General features: G+C 38.2%; 1 protein-coding gene across 2 annotated transcripts in view; it reads right to left on the bottom strand.

Annotated features, from left to right (window-relative positions):
- SV2C (synaptic vesicle glycoprotein 2C) overlaps positions 1-18,816 on the bottom strand; it is a 280,802-nt gene that overhangs the window by 100,073 nt on the left and 161,913 nt on the right. The gene's annotated exons all lie outside the window — the stretch shown is intronic.

The raw sequence follows: 18,816 nt of genomic DNA, 5'->3' as shown, positions 1-18,816 counted from the left end.
AACACATGTCAGTACTTCAAATCTCATTAAGGTTCCTCCATTTAGAAATCTGCAAGAATTCATCTGTGGTATTTGTGATTCTTCTTGGGTAAAAAATTGAAAATCCCCATGACACTTGCATAGGCAAAGGAAAAGGAATAAGGGAAGGTGTATTTGTGTCCAGGGTACCATGGTGGTAAGAGAAATAGGTCTTCCTCATCCTGCTCGGCAGCCTGTTGAACATCACAATAGGTCTTTGGGTGGGCTGGCAGGATTCTCTCTTGTTGAGGCTGTCCCTCTTCCAGTATTAACTTCCAGTGGAAAGTGTAAGTGACCATCAGTCTCACTGAATAATAGAGTCTCAGGTCATAGCAACCATAACCCATTGCCCAGAAAGTGACCAGGAAGATGAAATTTCTAGAGCACTAGAAGGGAAGGAGGAAATCAATTCTTTATGCCACTATAAAGATCTCATATCTAGAGCAAATTTGGGGCACTATTGTATCCTCTATTCTCTCTGTTTTAGAGAGGATTCACTTAACTCTGTTTGCATCAGTTTCCTTATCTGTAAAATGAACTGGAGAAGGAAAAGTCAAACCACTTCATTATTTTTGCCAAGAAACCCAAAATGGGTCATAGAGTCAGACATGATTGAAAAATGACTGAAAGGACATTCTTGCTTCTAAATGTCTCACAAATTCTGTTTCCCTCTGTGGAATTTTCTGGAATCTTATGAGGGATATCATAAAAAATGAAAACTGCAGCAAAAACACCGACTACATTGAAAAATACACAATACTAGTATACAAGTGAGTAGGGAAACAAAGTAAAAAAAGCTAATGTCACTTAATAGCAATGTCTTGGGAAGGCCAATTTATTATGCCTTTGTCAATGGAACTTAGAGTTTAGTTTTACTTTCCTTCTTTCCTGGGTACCAAAGAACAGTCACTCTTGTTTTAAAAAAGCAGGTGGGGACACAATAACCTTTCATTTTGGCAATCTCTTATGGGGCTATTTTGGGCAAGGGGAGAAATCATTTATCTTGGCAGACATACCAGGCATAATATGAAAAGAGTGCTTTGGGGCCCAACAGACTGAGTCCTGAGATTACAGAAAGCTCCCCCTTCCAAAAAGTGAGGCAAATAACATCTTGTCTGGGAAGTGAAACCAGTGCAGTGTCAAGTATTCCAACCTTTGGGAATGATCATGATGCTTGAACAAAGAACAAGGTTAATTTATAGAAGGCATAGACTATTTTTATGTTCCTCTAGGTGAAAGTTAATTTAAAAGCACAGCAGTTAGTTACTAAGGTTTTGGTAATTGTGTTAATTAGAAGTCTCAGATAAAGGATCTAATTAGGTTAATGATGAACTTAACCCAGCCAAGGTATTCTCAAATCAATTCTATTTAACGGATCAAATGAACTACACAAGAAAATATTATTTCTCTTGTGTTCAGAAAATCAAAATGAACAGAAAAGTGACACAAAATTCCTACACTGTGAGGATGTGCTAAGACCTCATTTTATGTTTGGAATAAAATTAAATTTTTTTAAAATTAGGTATATAAATGAGACATATTTGATTTGTAGAGTTTGTGACCATTATTTTCAACCACTCCATGGTACTCTTTAGATAAGAGAATGAAAAGTGAATAACAGATCCCTGAGAGGGATCAGTTTCAGATTATATTGTTTTTAATGGGAACAATATGCTGGCTGCCTCAACTGTGACAATAGGTATATATCCTGGACATCTGGGGCCAGACATCTCAGGTCAGGCTAAAGCATGCCCATTCAAAGACTGGTGTGCCCAAAGGTCCTCACCCTCACTGCAACATGCCTGACCTGGACTATGTGTCCTTTCTCAAAGGGAGGGACTTAATGCTGATTTTTTGTTCTTTTTTATAATATGCATGAACATACCGTGAGAATTCTAATGTACAGAATCAAATGTATCTGAGTCCAGTCTGTCAAAATCCTGCTAAAGTAGTCCAAAATACGAGGCAGCTCATCTCAATTTGAACTCAGTGCCAGAAGTAATAATAGACTTTACCATTTGAATTCCAATCCCTTCTATTCCCATTACAATCCAGGTTAGAGAAATTAAGCCAGAACTAGAAGAGAAAGGGTGGGAGGTATGCAAAGCATACAAATCCAAAGAAGGCCTTTAGAAGCATCTCTCTCCACCAGGCAAGGTTTGCAGGGTTAGAATAGACAGAAAAAGAAAAATGAAGACACTGTCTCTTGTGATCTCCCTTCCTCTTGGGAATGGGGCAGAGCAGATCCTTTACAGGCTCAGCCTTTCTCTTCCCAAGGGGGTGAGAATCGGGGGAGAATGACCTTCCTTTGATTCACAACCTAACTACCTCCCAGACTTTGGAGGTTAGAACTTCCTCTGAGTTGTTTGTAGTTTGTATCTTCTGGTTTCCACATCAACACCCTAGTTTTTTCCCCTGTTCAAACAGGTGTGTCCTCTTCTTATTTGTTTTCTGTTATTCCTCCACACCTGGAACCTCATTGGAGCTTTGTCCTCAGCATCTTTTGCAATCAATTTCCCTGCCCCCTGCCTGCCAGTCAGCAGGCATTTATCAGACACTTGCTATGTACCAGGAAATGTGCTAAGCATTGTACATACAGAGGAATAAAAAAACCCTTCAATTTTTATCACTGGTCTATCCTCAACTCAGAGTTCATGAATCTCTATCCCTTTCAGTGTTGTAAGAAAACGTCATTTGTGGAAGACTACAATTCCCAGAATTCCCTGTTAGGTTTTAGACCTTTTCTCTGGCTTTCAGGGAAAGTCTGTATCCCTCCTTACATAAGAAAGGATGTAGAGGTGGGAGGATGAGGTCTTGTTGTTTTTCCTTTGTTCTCAAAGATATCAGGGAGGTGATGCCACAACATGCAATGAAGCATGGATTTTTAGGAAAAGACCAAAATAAATTTATCAAATTATTTGAAAAATTTACAGTTTATGGTGAGATGTTTGTGATATATTTAAAACTAATCTTGACCCCTTACTACTTCCCATTGTCATTGAGCTACTTCTCTCTGGTGGACATGAATAGAAAGGGCTATGGCCCAAACTCTTAGGTGATTAGCTTACATGTCCAGTGAGAAGGTAACTTTTGTCATCACTGAGCAGATCTCAAAGGGGAAGAGAGCAGGTGTTGAGCACTTCCTGTCATTTTGCAGACCACAGAATCCCTTAGACATAGTGAGGGCAGTAAAATGGATGTCTTTAGCATCTGGATGATGTTATATCAGCCCCATCCTACCTAAATAGAGAGATAATGTACTTTGAAAAGTGTGCTGAGATGGGAGAAATGATGATGACTAAGCTCTTGTAGCTATATTTATCATTAGGAACACTTCCCTAAGACTTACTTTGGAGCCCCTCCTGGGAGAACTACTTCTGAGACATAAACAAGAGCCATTCACTAAAGGAAATGGCTATCCTGTAGTCATGCTTCAAAACCCTTTAAAAATTTTATCATTATTGCTTCTCAGTCTAATTTGCTCTTAGGATAAAAAGAGAACAGTGAAAAGAAGTTGCCGTGACGAAAATACTGTCTTAGATCTAGAGATGGAAGAAACATTAGATGCTATGTAGTCATCCCTCTCATTTAATAGAAAAGGAAATTGAAGACTAGAATTTAACTGAAACTTAAGTTTTATTTATTTATTTACTTCTTTCTTTCTTTTAAAGCAATCGGGATTAAGTAACTTGCTCAAGGTTACATGGCCAGTTATTTTGTGTGCGTGTTAAGTATCTGAGGTCGGAACGGAACCCAGGTCTCCTGGGTCTGGGGCCGGCGCTCTTACTCACTGTGCCACCTGGCCGCCCCCTATTTTTTTTTTTACACTTAAGTTTTAACTTAAACTTAAGTTTAAGAGACTAAGAACTTTAGATTGTTCAAGAACATACAGATAGCATCACATTCAAGATTTTAACTCAGTTCATCTGATTCTAGGCAGAGTGCCTAGGGTTTGGTGCAACATAGGAAAACATGGATTCATCCCAAGCCAGGTAAATATAGAAGTTACATAAGTGAATATTGAGGTACCAGACTTCTCCCTAGAATCCCTAATAAAACACATGTGGGGTTCATATTATTGGCACTAGACACTCAGACTGTTAGGAATAGACAGAGGAATTCTGGGACTGTAATGCCTGCTGTGTTTATTATACAAGGAATACTGGGCGAAAGCAGAGTATAGGATTGTAGGCCTACCCTACAAGTCATCCCATCCTAAATGTCCAATAGAGGTTTCATGATGTGGAACTAGTATGTAGGATAGAGATTTTAGGTCTAGATGTATAGATCTGGTAAGTCCATGGAAATTGATGAAGTCATAAATTGAAGAAGAATAGAGAGAGAGGAGAAAGAGATTCAAGGGCAAGCCTTGGGTACAGCCACAGGTAGGAGTGTCACAGATAATGAGTCAGCAAAGGGGACTAAGGAGTGGTCACACAGGTAGGAGAACCAAGAGAAAACAGTATCATAACAACTTAGAGAAAAGAGAAGAATCAGGAGGAGAGAGTGATCAATAGCTTCAAATGCTGTGCGGTTAAGAAGAAGGACTGAGGAAATCCCATTGGACTGGACAACTAAGGGAACACTGGTAACTTTTAAGATGGCAGCTTTGATTCAGGAAGAAGTCAAAGATAAAGAAGAGGCTGAGAACCTGAGACACTGGAAGGATGGCCGTCTCCTCCACAGAAATGGGAAATTTCAGAAGAGGGAAGAGTGTTTTTGAGGGGAAGATAATATTACAACCAATCCACGTACATCTCTCTTTTCCAACAAGAAATAGAAAGTGTGTGTACATGTGTATATGTGTGTGTGCATGTGTGTGTGTGTGAGAGAGAGGGGGGGGGAGGGGAGAAGGCAGAAAGGAGTAGGAAGAGACAGAGAGAGAGAATGGTCACTGCTCCAGAGGCCATAGTCCATAGTGGTTGATGAGGGCGTGGGGACAGGGTGTGAGGAATTTGGGGAGCAGTGGAAATTTACCTTTGCAGTTACTGCTGCAATGCCCAGGTCTATTTAGGATACATCCGTTATCCCCTGAGCCAAGTCTTGTTAGAAGCACAGATATCTAGCCAAGGCAGGGGGCAGAGATAGGAGTATTAAAGGGTGTCTTATAGTTGTGTTAGAAACAAGCCTGAGACTGGCAATCATGAGAATGTTACCCATCTTCTCACCTTCTGATAGGCTCCTCATTTAACCCTTAGAATAAAGTCACAACCTTCCAGGGGCCAATCTTGGCCTTTACTTTGGAGACCATTGGGATACAAAACAAAACTTAGATCACTTCTTCTTCCCTTAATTCTGTATCCTTTGCGTACTCTCCTCCCCATGCGTGCTGCTCTCCTTGCTGCTCTTAAACCAGGGAAAGGTAGAAAACTAAGGAAACCATAGCTAGCCCAAGGGGAGGTCCACAAAGACATTGGTGAGGTAAGAAAAGTAATTATGTTTTCTTTCTTCATCCTAAATACTCTCCCTTCACTCATCTGCTCACAAAATGACTATCATGGTCTGCTCTGAAAGTGAACATACAATGTCTCAGTGCTGCAGACTTCCTGCTATGCAGTGCATTTCTGTAACACTAGACTATTACCTCTTTGTGGGTAGAAACCACGTCTCTTTGTACTTTTGCATCTCAGGGCCTAGTACTTGCACATAGAAGTTATTGAATAAATGTAGTGACCAGATGGCAGAGTAAGAGCAGGCACTTGCTTGAGCTTTCCCCCAAATCCCTCCAAATACCTGTAAAAAAACGACAAATTCTAGAGCTACAGAACCCACAAAATGACAGAGTGAAGCAAATCTCCAGCCCTTCAAGACAGCCTGGAAGGCTGACAGGAAGGGTATATCGCACCGGGCTGGAAGTGGAATTTAATCATCTGGTGTAGGCCACACCAGCATAGACAGGGCTGAAGCAGGCCTCAATCACTGGCAGCTGTAGTGGTTTCCAGGGTTCTCAACACACAGATGCCAAAGACAGCATTGAAGGTCAATGGGAAAACTCTGTAGGACCTGGGTGAAAGAAAAGCACAGTCCAGCTGGGGTCTGGCCCTAGCCCTGGGGTGCGGAAGGAGGTGGTGACAGCAGCGGGAGTAGTAGCAGCAGTGGCTCGATCTGGAGCTCTGGGCCCACAGACGGTGGGGGATAGAGAGGCTGATACAAAACCTCTGAAGCCTGGGACAATACACCCACCAGAAGCAGAGTCCTACCTTGATAAAGAGCTAGAAAGTCAAGTATTTGGCTGTGAAGATGAGCAAACAGTGTGAAAAACTCAGACTATAGAATCTTACTTTGGTGACAAAGATCAAAACATACAACCAGAAGAAGACAACAAAGTCAAAGATCCTGCATCAAAAGCCTCCAAGAAAAATATGAATTGGTCAAAGGCCACGGAAGAGCTCAAAAAGGATTTTGAAAATCAAATAAGAAAAGCAGAGGAAAAGTTGGGAAGAGAAATGAGAGGGAGGCAAGAAAATCATGAAAAATGAGTCAACAGCTTGCTAAAGGAGACCCCCAAAAATGCTGAAGAACATTAAACACCTTAAAAACAGACTAACCCAAATGGCAAAAGAGGTCCAAAAATTCAACGAGGAGAAGAATGCCTTAAAAAGCAGAATTGGACAAATGGAAAAGGAGGTCAGAAAGATTGCTGAAGAAAATAATTCCTTAAAAATTAGGTTGGAGCAAATGGAAGCTAATGACTTCATGAGAAATCAAGAAATTACAAAACAGAACCAAAAGAATAAAAATAGAAGACAATGTGAAATATCTCACTGGAAAAACCACTGATCTGGAAAAGAGATCCAGAAAAGATAATTTAAAAATTAATGTAGTGACTCTTCTCTGAGATGCTATTGGTTTAAGTCTACCTGGGAGGAGAAGCAGAGATCTTGGCTTTTCTTCTCCCTTAAAGTAAAATTCATTCATGGAATTCTGCTGTTTTTTCTACCTGCCTAATGGTCAGCCAGTACAATTTTCTAGACTCTAAAAATAACTACATATTTATGTGAAAGTATTTTTTCTAGTTACCATTTAAACAGCTTCCTCTGTAGTCCTTCATAAAGCAAAACCTTGACAAATCAGTATGTAAGAAATTTTATAATTATAAAATTTTCTGATTTTACTAAAAGTCAATCAGAGAATTACCATGGCTTCACACTTTTTTTTGGGGAAATGTTTTTAAAATAATGTTGGTTTGCTTTTCCTGCCATAGGAAGCAAAGCATATTGAACATAATTGATTTTTTTTTTCTTTAAACATGCAGGATCCTAGAGGGCCTCAGGGCCATTCACTATTGCTTTGATATTTTGATGGATCCATGTTCTAATCAATGAGGTTTCCTCCTCCACTAGCAGAAATTGCAATCTATCTATGCCTTCTTAACTTGTGCTGTTCTTGTCCTTGTCCTTCTATATAAATCTTCCACATAAGAGCTGGTATGCTGGAGTTCTTCACTTGTGGGTTTTCAGGATATTTTGAACTGTCAATCTTGTAAGTACTGGTCCATCTCCTTTTCCAATCACACATACAAGGGAAGAAAACTTTTATGGTACTTCAGAGAATCTCAGATGGTAAAAATTGGAAGGGATTATAGAGCCTATGTTGCCCAACCTGGATGTGATCAAGAGTATCCTTTCAACATTCTCAACAAATTCTTCACTCGACCAAGTCCTCACTGGAACACCTCTAGTGGTGGGAAACCCATTACTTTCTGAGGCAGTTCATTCTGCCTCTGAATGGTTCTAATTGTTAGGTGGTTTTTTCCTGATGATGATTTTCCTTAAATTTTAGCAACTTCTCTTTGCAACTTTCCTTTGTTGTTCCTAATTATGACCCACGGTCTAGGCTAAATAAGTCTAATCCCTCTTGATAGCCCTTCAAACACTTAACCATAGCTTTCTTCTCTAGGCTAAATATTCCAAGTTCCTTCAAGTAATTTTTACAGAGTATGGTCTCCAGTCCTCTCACCATTCTTCTTGGTCTCCTCTAGATGATCAATACCCAGATTATTATTAATGTCTTTCCTAAAATTGTGTCCAGAACTGAATATAGTATTCTAGAGATGATAAGCCTGGTATAGAACATAGCAGATAATCACCTCCATAATTTTGGAGACATATAAATTAATAAAAATAAAAATGTGAAATAAACCCCTCATGCATATTACAATTAATTTTTTTGCCTGTCATGTCATTCTGTTGCCTCATATTTATCTTGTGGCCTACTTAACTCCTCAGATTTTTTTTTCATGTGAACTGTTGTCTAGTCATGGTTTTCTCAATCTTCTAAAGTTAAAAATTTAACTTATCCTTATTGAATTTCATCTCATTTTATTTGGCCCACAATTCTGGTCTGTTGAGATTTTTTGAATTATGAATATTATCTAAAATCTTAGTTATCCCTCCATCCTTTGTGTCATCTGGAAATTTAACAGTCCTCAATTTTATTTTAAACACCATAGGGCCAAGGAGAGATTCCATGAGAGACCTTCCTCCAGGTTGAACTAAAACCTTTAACTCCCTAGGTCCATTTATTCATCCAGGTCTGAATTCACATTAATGTACAATCATCTAGTCCCAATCTCTCCATATTGTCCACAAGGATAACATGAGAAACATTTCCAAATGCTTTTGTCCATGTCTAAAAATATTATATCCATAGAATTCTCATAATCCACCATTCTGATAATTATAACAAAGAAGAAAAAAAAAGAAACTAGCTTAGTCTGGCATGACCTTTTGATATTCTATGTTGGATTTTAGTGACTACTTCTTCACTTTCTAAATGCTCACTGACCATCTCCTTCATAATGTGATCTAGAATTTTATCAGGGATATAATTTAAGACCACTGAACTATAATGGACAAATGCTACTCTTCCCTAGCCTTCTCCCCCTCCCTTTTTAAATTAAGACATCTCTCTCTAATTCCAGCACTTAACACAGTGTCTGGCACATAGGAACACTTAATAATGTTTATTGATTGATAGCCCTGAGGTACCTCTCCTATTACCCAAGATATTTCAAAGAGCAATGATAGTAACTCATTAATCACCATCTGCCAGTTATTTTAGTACCTGAGGATGTAGTTTGTTCAAACCCCAAAGCATTGAGAGCATTTAGGTGCTTTTTTCCATCTTATCTATCTTTAATTTCAGCTTCTGATTAAGTATTTTCGTACACAGTTAGGTGGCACAGTGGATAGAATATAGGGCCCAGAGTCAGGAAGACTAATTTTCACAAGTTTAAATCTGGCTTACTGTGTGACCACAGGTAAGTCAGTTAACCCTGTTTGCCTCAGTTTCTTCATCTGTAAAACAAGCTGGAGAAGAAAATGGCAAACCACTTTAGTGTCTTTGCCAAGAAAACCCCAAATGGGGTCATGAAGAGTCAGACACAACTGAAATGACTGAACAATAGAAAGATCATCTGCCTTAGAAATGAAATGAGAACAAAATGAATTATATAGTTTGGCCTTCACACAGTCAATCATTATTATCATCTTATTTGTTATCCTATCTTTTTTTGAGCCTCTTCTTGAACTCAACATAGTAAAATATAAATATAAAATATTCCATGCACCATACCACAAAAAGAGATTCTTTGCAACATCATTATTTTGTACCCTATAGATATCTTTTTTAAAAATCTAGGTTAAAAATATACAAAATATTTAAGGAATGAACATAAATATAAAAGACCAATAAGTCATTGAATTGAACAGTTGTGGAATGAAAGACACACTAAAGCTAAGAAAGTGGTTAAAATTTCTATATCCTTTGACTCAGAGATGCTACCATTAGACATATACTTCAAAGAGGTAAAAGATAGAAGAAAAAAATTCTTTATACACCAAAATATTCATAGTAGCACTTTTTATAATGTAAAGAGCCAGTAATGTGATAGATACTCACTGACTAGAGAATGGCTACACAAATTGTGGCATCTGAATGCAGTGAAATGTACCTATAACATAAGAAATGATTAATATGAAGAATACAAAGAATCAGGGGAAAACATACGAACAGACAGGATGTAAAATAAGCAGAACCAGGAAAACAAAATATGTAATGCCCACAACAATGTTATTTGAAAGAACAAAAGAAAATGAATACCTTATAATTATAATTATCAAGCCTAGCCCTGAAGAAGAGATGAGAAAATGCACCATCCCTGTTTGTAGACATGGGGAATTTATGGATGGCAAATGGAATTTATGGTTGTCACATTTGGTTGATATGTTGATTAGTTTCTCTGTTCTTCTTTATTATAATGGATGGTTCTCTGGAGATAGAAAGAATGGGGATACATGTGGAAATGAAGGCGATTTAAAAGCAAAGGATAGTAACAATAAAAAAATCTTTGTTAGTAAATGAGTTCCTTGTGCTGAAGACATCTGTTTCTTTAGGCACTGACTTCATTTTCTTCTAATTTGAATAATTTCTTTTTCTCCCCTTGTTTTCCCTATCACTTACTTTCTAACTCCCTCCCCTCTATTGTGGTTTCCTTTTGAGCTGGGTCTTAAAGCATGCTAACCTCCTCCCACACTGAACAATTCACAGTTCACCAGCCTAGGTTTCTGCCCCAAGTAACTTTTGTGTTGTTAGAACTGCCCCTAGTTGGATGCTGTACTCTTTCCCTCAGGCTTGGTGGAGTGCAGAGTGGCCTGTTCACTTTGTTCCTCAGTTCTCTGGTCTTGCACTGGTAGTTCAGAGATTTGCAGTGTTGTTTTCCCTGGTACTAGAAGTACAGAACTTTGCAGTACTGGTGCTACAGGGTTGTAGCCCCTAGTCAGGCATTTGCTCCCAAAGGGATGTGGCCTGAGGAAAGTACCATAGCCCTAAGCTGAGATCTCCATGGCACAGGTAAGAAGGAGGGGCAACTATGGTATAGGTGTAGGTTTTATATTAAGCCTCTGTCATGTCCTTGGAAATATTTTCCGTGATCTTATAAACAAACTATTCTCAATCATTTGCTTCTTTTGTCCTTTCCTGGTACATGAATATGTATATACACTTATTCTTTCTTTACTTTTCCATGTTTCCATCCCTTTATTGCAAGAAAACTTCTAAAAATAAATAGCCACTCATTCTCATTTTCCATGGATGCTGGCTCTGTCTCTGTGTGCTTCCTCATCTTGGCCCTGAGTGGAGATGCAGTAAAAGGAAAGCTAATGAAATGCAGCAGCACCAAGCAGCATGCGGCACTGCGAGCTCTGTGATTTAGGAGCTGAGGGCTGTCTGTGCCAGGGACAAGCTAAAAAGAGCACTTTCCTACGTAGCTAATCGGATGTCCTTGTTATGTAACATAATGCACACTACCAGTCTGGCGGAGGAGTGAAAGAGGACACCTCATTTGATGTGCAAGAAACTTTAAGAGTAAAAATGACAACATTGAGTTTAATGGAGCGGCTATTCTCCAAATGAACAACAGCAGCAACACTAAAAGGGACTAGAACTGGATTGGAATTCAATAAAATACAATTCTATTCAATTCTGCAATAGAATAGATGTTTCCTAGTCCTCCTGTCCTATCTTTTTGTTGCTAACTCTGGTAATAATGCCAAGACCTTAATTTCATGCCATGTTCCAAGTGCATAAGCACTCCCCTACGCTTTTTAAAAATAACATAACTTTCCCTGGGATCAACAGTCAAGTCCCCCTCTAAAATTACATTTTGAGAGTGATGTAGGTTTACCTCTGGTGTACACAGGGAAACTTTAGGATCAACAGTGACAACTACATCCTGTAGTATAACTCCCTGTCACCAAGAATTCTAAGCCAGCTTCCTTAGAACAGAACTCATTTATAGTTGCTAGTATTTGTCTCTCCCCTCACCTGTGTTACCCATCCCCACCTCCAACCCAGTGCCTGGAATACTCTAGGTGATTACTAAATGTTTTTCAGTGATTAGCAAGTGTATTTTAGTGATTAATTCCTGGAAGGAATTGAGGGCAAAAAGATGATTTTAAAGGCACCCAGCTCTGGTTTGTTATAATCACCCTAATGCATTATTATATAAATTTTCACCTTTCTTGTATAGTAAGAGAACTGAAACCTGGTTGTCTTTAGGGCAGAGAAGAGAGAACCATACTGTTTTTCTACTACAGGGCAAGTGAGCTAACCTTTGTGGCAGTGGGGGAGGGATATCCTGGATATCCTACTTATTGTCTGTGTGACTTTGGGCAAATCATTTAACCCTTCTTGGCCCCCTTTTCCTCATGTGCAAAATTAAGGGTTTGGATCAGGCAATCCCTAAGGTCAATTGCAACTCTAAATTTTATGAATTCTGTAAAAGGAAGATATGGTTCTCCACTTTGTTAAAGCTAACCCCTCCATCTATATCCTTGATCACATTCTTTCAATCTGCCCCTATAGTCTTATTCTATCAATAATTCCTGGTCCAGGAAAAAAAAGCACTGACTCTTGAATCTCAGTACTTCGGTTCAAATCCCAGCTCTGACATTTATCACACGTATGACCTCAGGCAAGTCACTTAACCTTGCTGGGCATCAGATTCATCTGTAAAATGAAGAGGTTGGACCAGATGGTCTCTGAGGTCCCTCTCAACTCTAGATATGTGAGCTATCCTTTCTCTCACATGCTTCAAGCCTAAAAACATGGTCAGCATTTCTTTATTCTAACTTTAGTTCCCATTGATTCAAACTATAACCCATCCTGCTCATTCTTTCCCCTTCTTTCTTCTTTCCTCTCCCTCCCCTGCTCCATTACCAATCTCTTAGAAAGGGTACTCTATACCCACTGGCTCTACTTCCTCATTACTAATTGATTCTTACATCTATTTGCAATCTGATTTCTATCCTTTCCAGTTTACTCCACAGCCATGATATAATCTCCTTATAATTTAGTCCAATGGGCTTTTGTTGTCATTATCCCCCTGGGTCTATCTGTCATCTGACACTATGGGCTATTCTCATCTCTCTTCTTGGCTTCCATGACACTGGCCCCTTACGGTTCTATCTCTCAAACTTGTCTTTTGTTGGATTTTTGTACTCCATCCACCCTTTAAATGTTGCTCCCTAAGGTTCTACTCTCTGAGCTTTCCCCTCCTTTTCTCTATTTTCATTTATCTTCCTCCCCTTTCTTTTCCTCTCATTGCCTCTCCTCTCTAGTCTTGTTAATATTATTCAATCACACAACTTCAACCATCACCTCTAGATTATTATCAAATAATCTGTATCTTTCTCCTCATCTCTTCAGATTTCCTCTGATATTTCCAACCACCTTGCAGGGATCACTACCAGAGTATTTTAATGTCCCTGAAAATTCAGCATGTCTAAAACCAGACTCATAATGTCCCTGCTAAGCTTTCACTTCCTCCCCAAATCTTTATTTGTCAGCATCAAAACCCTTGAGTCATCTTTGACTCTTCCCTCTCTCTCACTCCACATGACTGATTAGCTGCTAAATTCCATTGTTTCTGCCTTTATGGCATCCCTCACCTCCAGTCTCTGCCCCCCTCTACTTCTATCAAAACTACTTTTATTGAGCCTTTCACTTTTTCTATCCTATCAGTTCAGTCATTTTTCAGTTGTGTCTGATTCTTCATCACCCCATTTAGGGTTTTCTAGGCAGAGATACTGGAGGAGTTTGCCATTTCCTTTTCCAGCTCATTTTACAGATAAAGAAACTGAGGCAAACAGGATTCAGTGGCTTCCAAAGGTCCCATCGCTAGTAAATGTCTGAGGCCAGATTTGAACTCACAAAGAGGAGTCTTCTGACTCTATCCACTCTATCTACCACATCATTACTTGCTCCATTCTACCCTATAGTAAAATAGAAGTATCCTAATGAATTTTTGTGTATCTAAGCTTTCCCTTTTCTAATCCATCTTCTACATTGCTGCCTGAGAATTCTTAACACCTTGTTATAGTCATTTCATTCCTTTACTCATTTGTTTACTAAATAAAGTATAAACTCCTGACCCTGGAATTCAAGGTCTTCAAAAGTTTACACTGTCTAGCATTAACTCATCCATTTCAAATGTTTTATGGTCCAATCAAACCACTAATCAAATCAGATCATTCCTTTTCTTCTGTTGTCCTGTCCTTCCCCATCTCTGTGTCTTTGCTCATACTGGTGTCATACCTGTAATGGCTACACTCCTGTTCCCACCTCCTACATTGAAGTCCTTCCATTAAGGTACAAATTAGATGACTCCTTTTCCATTAAACCTTTCCTGATTCTTCACCCCACATGAACATAACTTCAAATTTCTCATACTATTTTGTTTAGACCTCTATGTTTTCACTTATTTATTTCTCTCCTGTGGCATAATTATTCATGTACTTGTCTATTAGAGTGTAAACTCTTGAGAGCAGGAGGCATGGTCTATCTATTGTTGTATCAACAGTGCCAAACACAGTGCCTTGAACAACAGATGTTTGACAAAGAGAAAACATCTGGCATTTTCAATTTAATCCACGTTGATGAGAATGCTTTGGATATAGCTCATGTTTCAACTAAACCCCCACAATTGAGCAATTCTAAAAAAAGTGAGACCAAAACTTGAGACAAATAACCCTCTTATGGCTTTAAAAAATTCCAGTTTCTATTGAAATGGGAAGTGACTATCTAGTATGAAGGGTATGCCTGGTAGCAAAATTCAAATCTTATGATTTCAAACATTCTATTTTACCCATTGACCCACTGAGCTACCAAAAATGCAGAACAACCACAATAGAAATATTCCAAAATTGTTTATAACAATCCATAATTTTCAATATATTCTACAGTTGCCAACTAGTTAGCAATCATTCATGAGTTACTAGGCACCTGTGAAATCAGTCTCAATACCAATGTACAGAGGGTTGATGTTTGTGTGTGAATAACTCTTACTTGTATTCTTTTCCTGCCAGAATAAATTTTTATATACTGGATAAAGTCCCCAACAGTATAGTGATTGGAGATGCTATAGGTGTCTTTCTTGTTTTCTTTTTTCCCCCAAGAGCTGCTGAATAGTTGACATTGTGGCATTTCAGGAAAAAAAACCTTTTTGGAGAGCTGCAATGAAACTAAACAAGTTTTTTTTAACTAATCAGTCATCCATTTTAAGGCATATGAAGGAGACAGAAGAAAAAGTGAGAGACTTGCCATGCATCTGGGAAATTCCAAAAGTAATATTTGAGTAGGATTTGAAAACCCCATGGGCTGGAATATGTTTCTGTTTGTGGAAAGAAGAGCCCTGGCTACATTACTGGATCTCAAATAGGTATTAAAGAGAAAATAAAATTGACAAAACTGAACAGAACTCCTGAACTTTCCTCTTCACTTCTCCTTCCAGCACTCTCCATAGACATTGAAAGGCTGCCTTGAGAGGGATTTCCTGGGACTTCAACTAGAGAGAATTTAGAAGTGGGAATTGCCATAGAGACATAAGGGGAACCTGGATTATCCACAGATTTGGTATTCCAGAAACACTCTTAGATTTGGAAAGGTTGCCATCCTAACAACAGCATCAGAAGCAATAGCAATGACTTATTTTTTGTACTTTATGGTGTATAAAGTACTTTTATATCTATTGTTTCTTGGATGTTGACAGCTACCATGTTGTCCAGGAAAGGCACGTGGTGTTATAGTTATGGAACCAACAAGTTAATGGAAGGTGGAATCCAAGGTCACACAACTAGGTAGTGGAAGGAGGAGGACTGGAACCTAATTAAAAGCCTGAAATGGAATTGTTATGTCCGGGATGTTTGAAAAAAGGTTTTTTTTTTAATTTAAAGTTTTCTTTTTTAAAAATATGAACTTAACAAACAAGAGAAAGAGACACACAGAGATAGAGACAGACAGAGAGTATGACACAGAGAGAGATAGAGAGGAGGGAGAGAGAAAGAGAGAATGAGAGAGGGAGCGAATGAGAGAGAGACAGAGAGAAAGAGAGAGAGCAAGAGAGTGAGAGAGATAGAATGAGAGAGAGAACGAATGAGAGACAGAGAGAAAGAGAGAGAGCAAGAGAGCGAGAGAGAGCGAGAGAGAGAAAAAGAGAAAGAGAGAGAGAGAGAGAGAGAGAGAGAGAGAGAGAGAGAGAGAGAGAGAGAGAAGAGGGAGAGATTTCCACATACAAAGTTGAATAGAAAAAGATCATATAAGAAACCATGAAAAAGACTATTTTTTGAGGATCTATCAGTGAATAATTAAGACCCTAAGTATATCACTGTAAACTTCCTTCTATATCACCCACTTCATGAATTCATTATGTTATGATTATATTAGTTATTTTTCACACAAAATTTATGATGAATAGTTTGACTTTCTCTCCTGGCCAAATGTATGTGGATTTAAATTTTTTTATTCCAGTTGCTTCCTAAAAGACATACTTAAGCAATATGATATAGGGGAAAGAGCATTGACTTGGTTTGTTAGGAGACATGAGTTCTAGTCCAGGCTTTGACAGTATTCATGAACCATGAATGTGAGTAATTCTTTACTTCTGGACCTCAGTTTCCTCATCTAAAAAAGGAGAAGGTTGGATTACATGATTTCAAGGGTCCTTCCAGTTCTAAGAATCTGGAAAAGAATGACTCAAAGGGCCCTAAAAATGTTAAGATGGCCAAGCCGGGATTGGAATTCACTACATGATAAGTATGCACTGTCAAAAAAAAAAAGGAACTGAAAACTTGAGTGAAGAAGTAGAGAAAGAAGAAACAAGAGATCTTGTTTCGATATAGAATCAATATGGCAGGATCAGAGTAGAGCATCAGCTTGTTCAGTTCGGCCTAGGTCAAGATGCCTAGGAAAACAAATTGAAGAGACTCTGGGTTTTAGATCCCAAAAGACATACCAATAAACTTGAGATGCTAGGAGATGCCTAAATCTGGGGTTTTAGCTGGTGCCCTTCAGAAAGGACCTTATTCTACTAAGTGCCAGGAAATGAAAGTAACAGTCTAGGGTCAAACTAAGATGAGATGACAGCTATGTCTTAAGGGAAGTAAATTTCTACTCTGTAAATAAGTTTTGCACCTAGAATTTGCCTTTGTCCTAACAGCCACACTGCTAGAGAAACCAAATCACATTCATCTTGCCTCTTTCTCTATAAATGAAACCCAAACACAAGGAAGCTGAAGCTAAGTGGAAAATAAACCCAGATTGGAAATGCTCTTCAAAGAAGTAAAGAAAGGAATTGGGTTAATCATATACCCAAAAGCTGCAAGAAAAGGAATGTAATGAGGCAGTCACTTCACCTTGTAGTGGTTACAAAGAGCACAAGCAAAAAAGACCACCACGAAGATGATTGCAGCTTACACACCGATACGTGTTTCAGGGAATGTAGAGAAAAATTCTGTGAAGGCCTTGACAGGATTATCCAGTTTAGGTCAATATCTACCCTGCCACTCAGTGACTTTAACATAAAGGCAGAATAAGGGAGTAGTAGAAAATATGGTTCAGGACTAAGAAATAATATTTCACAAGATGTCTTCTATAGGGGAAAAGTACAGTTATCCTTTCCACATTGTGGGGGTTAAGGACATGGTACTCCCATGGTGTGGCAAATCTACATAAAATTTTTTGGCCCTCCCTTCATACTAGAGAAGAAGTCTGAATTGTTATGGCATTAAAAGATAAAATATATTAATATTGTATATACTGTGGATATATTTTTATGTATTTATGAGTTTCCAAACTTTTTCTGTGTCATCTGCTGGCCTTCGTAGATTGTCTATGGCTCTTACAAAATGCCCATTTAGCTTTTTATGCTGACCCATGATATATCAAAACTACAACAGGGAGAGTTGTGATGTGGAAGGGATAGCTGTAGTCCTCTTACTCCATGTGGTTGGGTAAGGCTGTGATGATGTTTATTCTCTCATTTCAGAGAAGTGAAGTTGAATGGAAATAAAAGCCAAGGTTTCAGGGTCACAATCAAACTGATGAACCTCCCTTAAATTTGTCTGGTGGTGGCAACAACAAAAAAAAGAGTAGTGGACATGTTTAATCTTCTGTTTGGGATTATCTCTGGCATTTTGACACAAAAATGCTAATGTACCCCAAGGAAGAAAAAAATCACTATTTTTGCTCTATACTCCAAATTCAGTCTAAAAATTGGAAAATTGCTTTCCTTTTTATCTACCCTGACTAGGAAGACAATCTTTTGGGCTTTGTTTGTTCCTTTTTTGATATCAGTTTTCCTCTGATTTATCAGAATTATAAATGGAATAAATATAACAATATATATTTTACAACATAAGACACAATTTGCAATGTGTCATGATTTATGTGATTTATGTCATGAAATCAAATTATATAAAAGGAATTCTTATACAGAACCATGTTCTATAATAAAGAGCACATTTTATTCATGGTGGAAAGAATACTTCATTTGGAGTTAGAGGAACTTTACTTATGAGACCTGCTTTTGACATTCATTAGCTGTGTGATGATGGTGAGTTACTTACCTGTTCTCAACTTTAATTTCCTTATCTGAAAAACAGTGATGATTTGCTCTACTTACCTCTCTGTTGTGAGGAAAATACTCTGTCAATGACAAAGTGCTAGATAAAAGTGGGCTAATATTGTGGTTCTAGAATGCAAATTGACTTTTAATTAGATGTGGAGAAATTTGGAAAATGTGAAGAAATTTGGAGAAATCAAATGTGTTTCTATAGCTTAAAATTTTTTCTTTGATTTTTTTTATCTTTTGCAAATAATAGTTCAATTTTATCGGCTTAGCTGCTCAAACATAATCAAAATGAGTTTCCTTTTTTTATCTCCTGAGAGCTATTGTGGGGTTTTCAGTTTAACCTAAAAATAACCATTTTTTTTCACATGTTGGTAGAGTCTAACCACTAA

The sequence above is a fragment of the Petaurus breviceps genome, unplaced genomic scaffold (assembly GCF_028583685.1).
Source record: "Petaurus breviceps papuanus isolate PSGF00001 unplaced genomic scaffold, PetGlider_PUasm1.0 229, whole genome shotgun sequence".
Lineage (NCBI taxonomy): Eukaryota > Metazoa > Chordata > Mammalia > Diprotodontia > Petauridae > Petaurus > Petaurus breviceps.
This window is presented reverse-complemented; position numbering and strand designations above follow the sequence as displayed.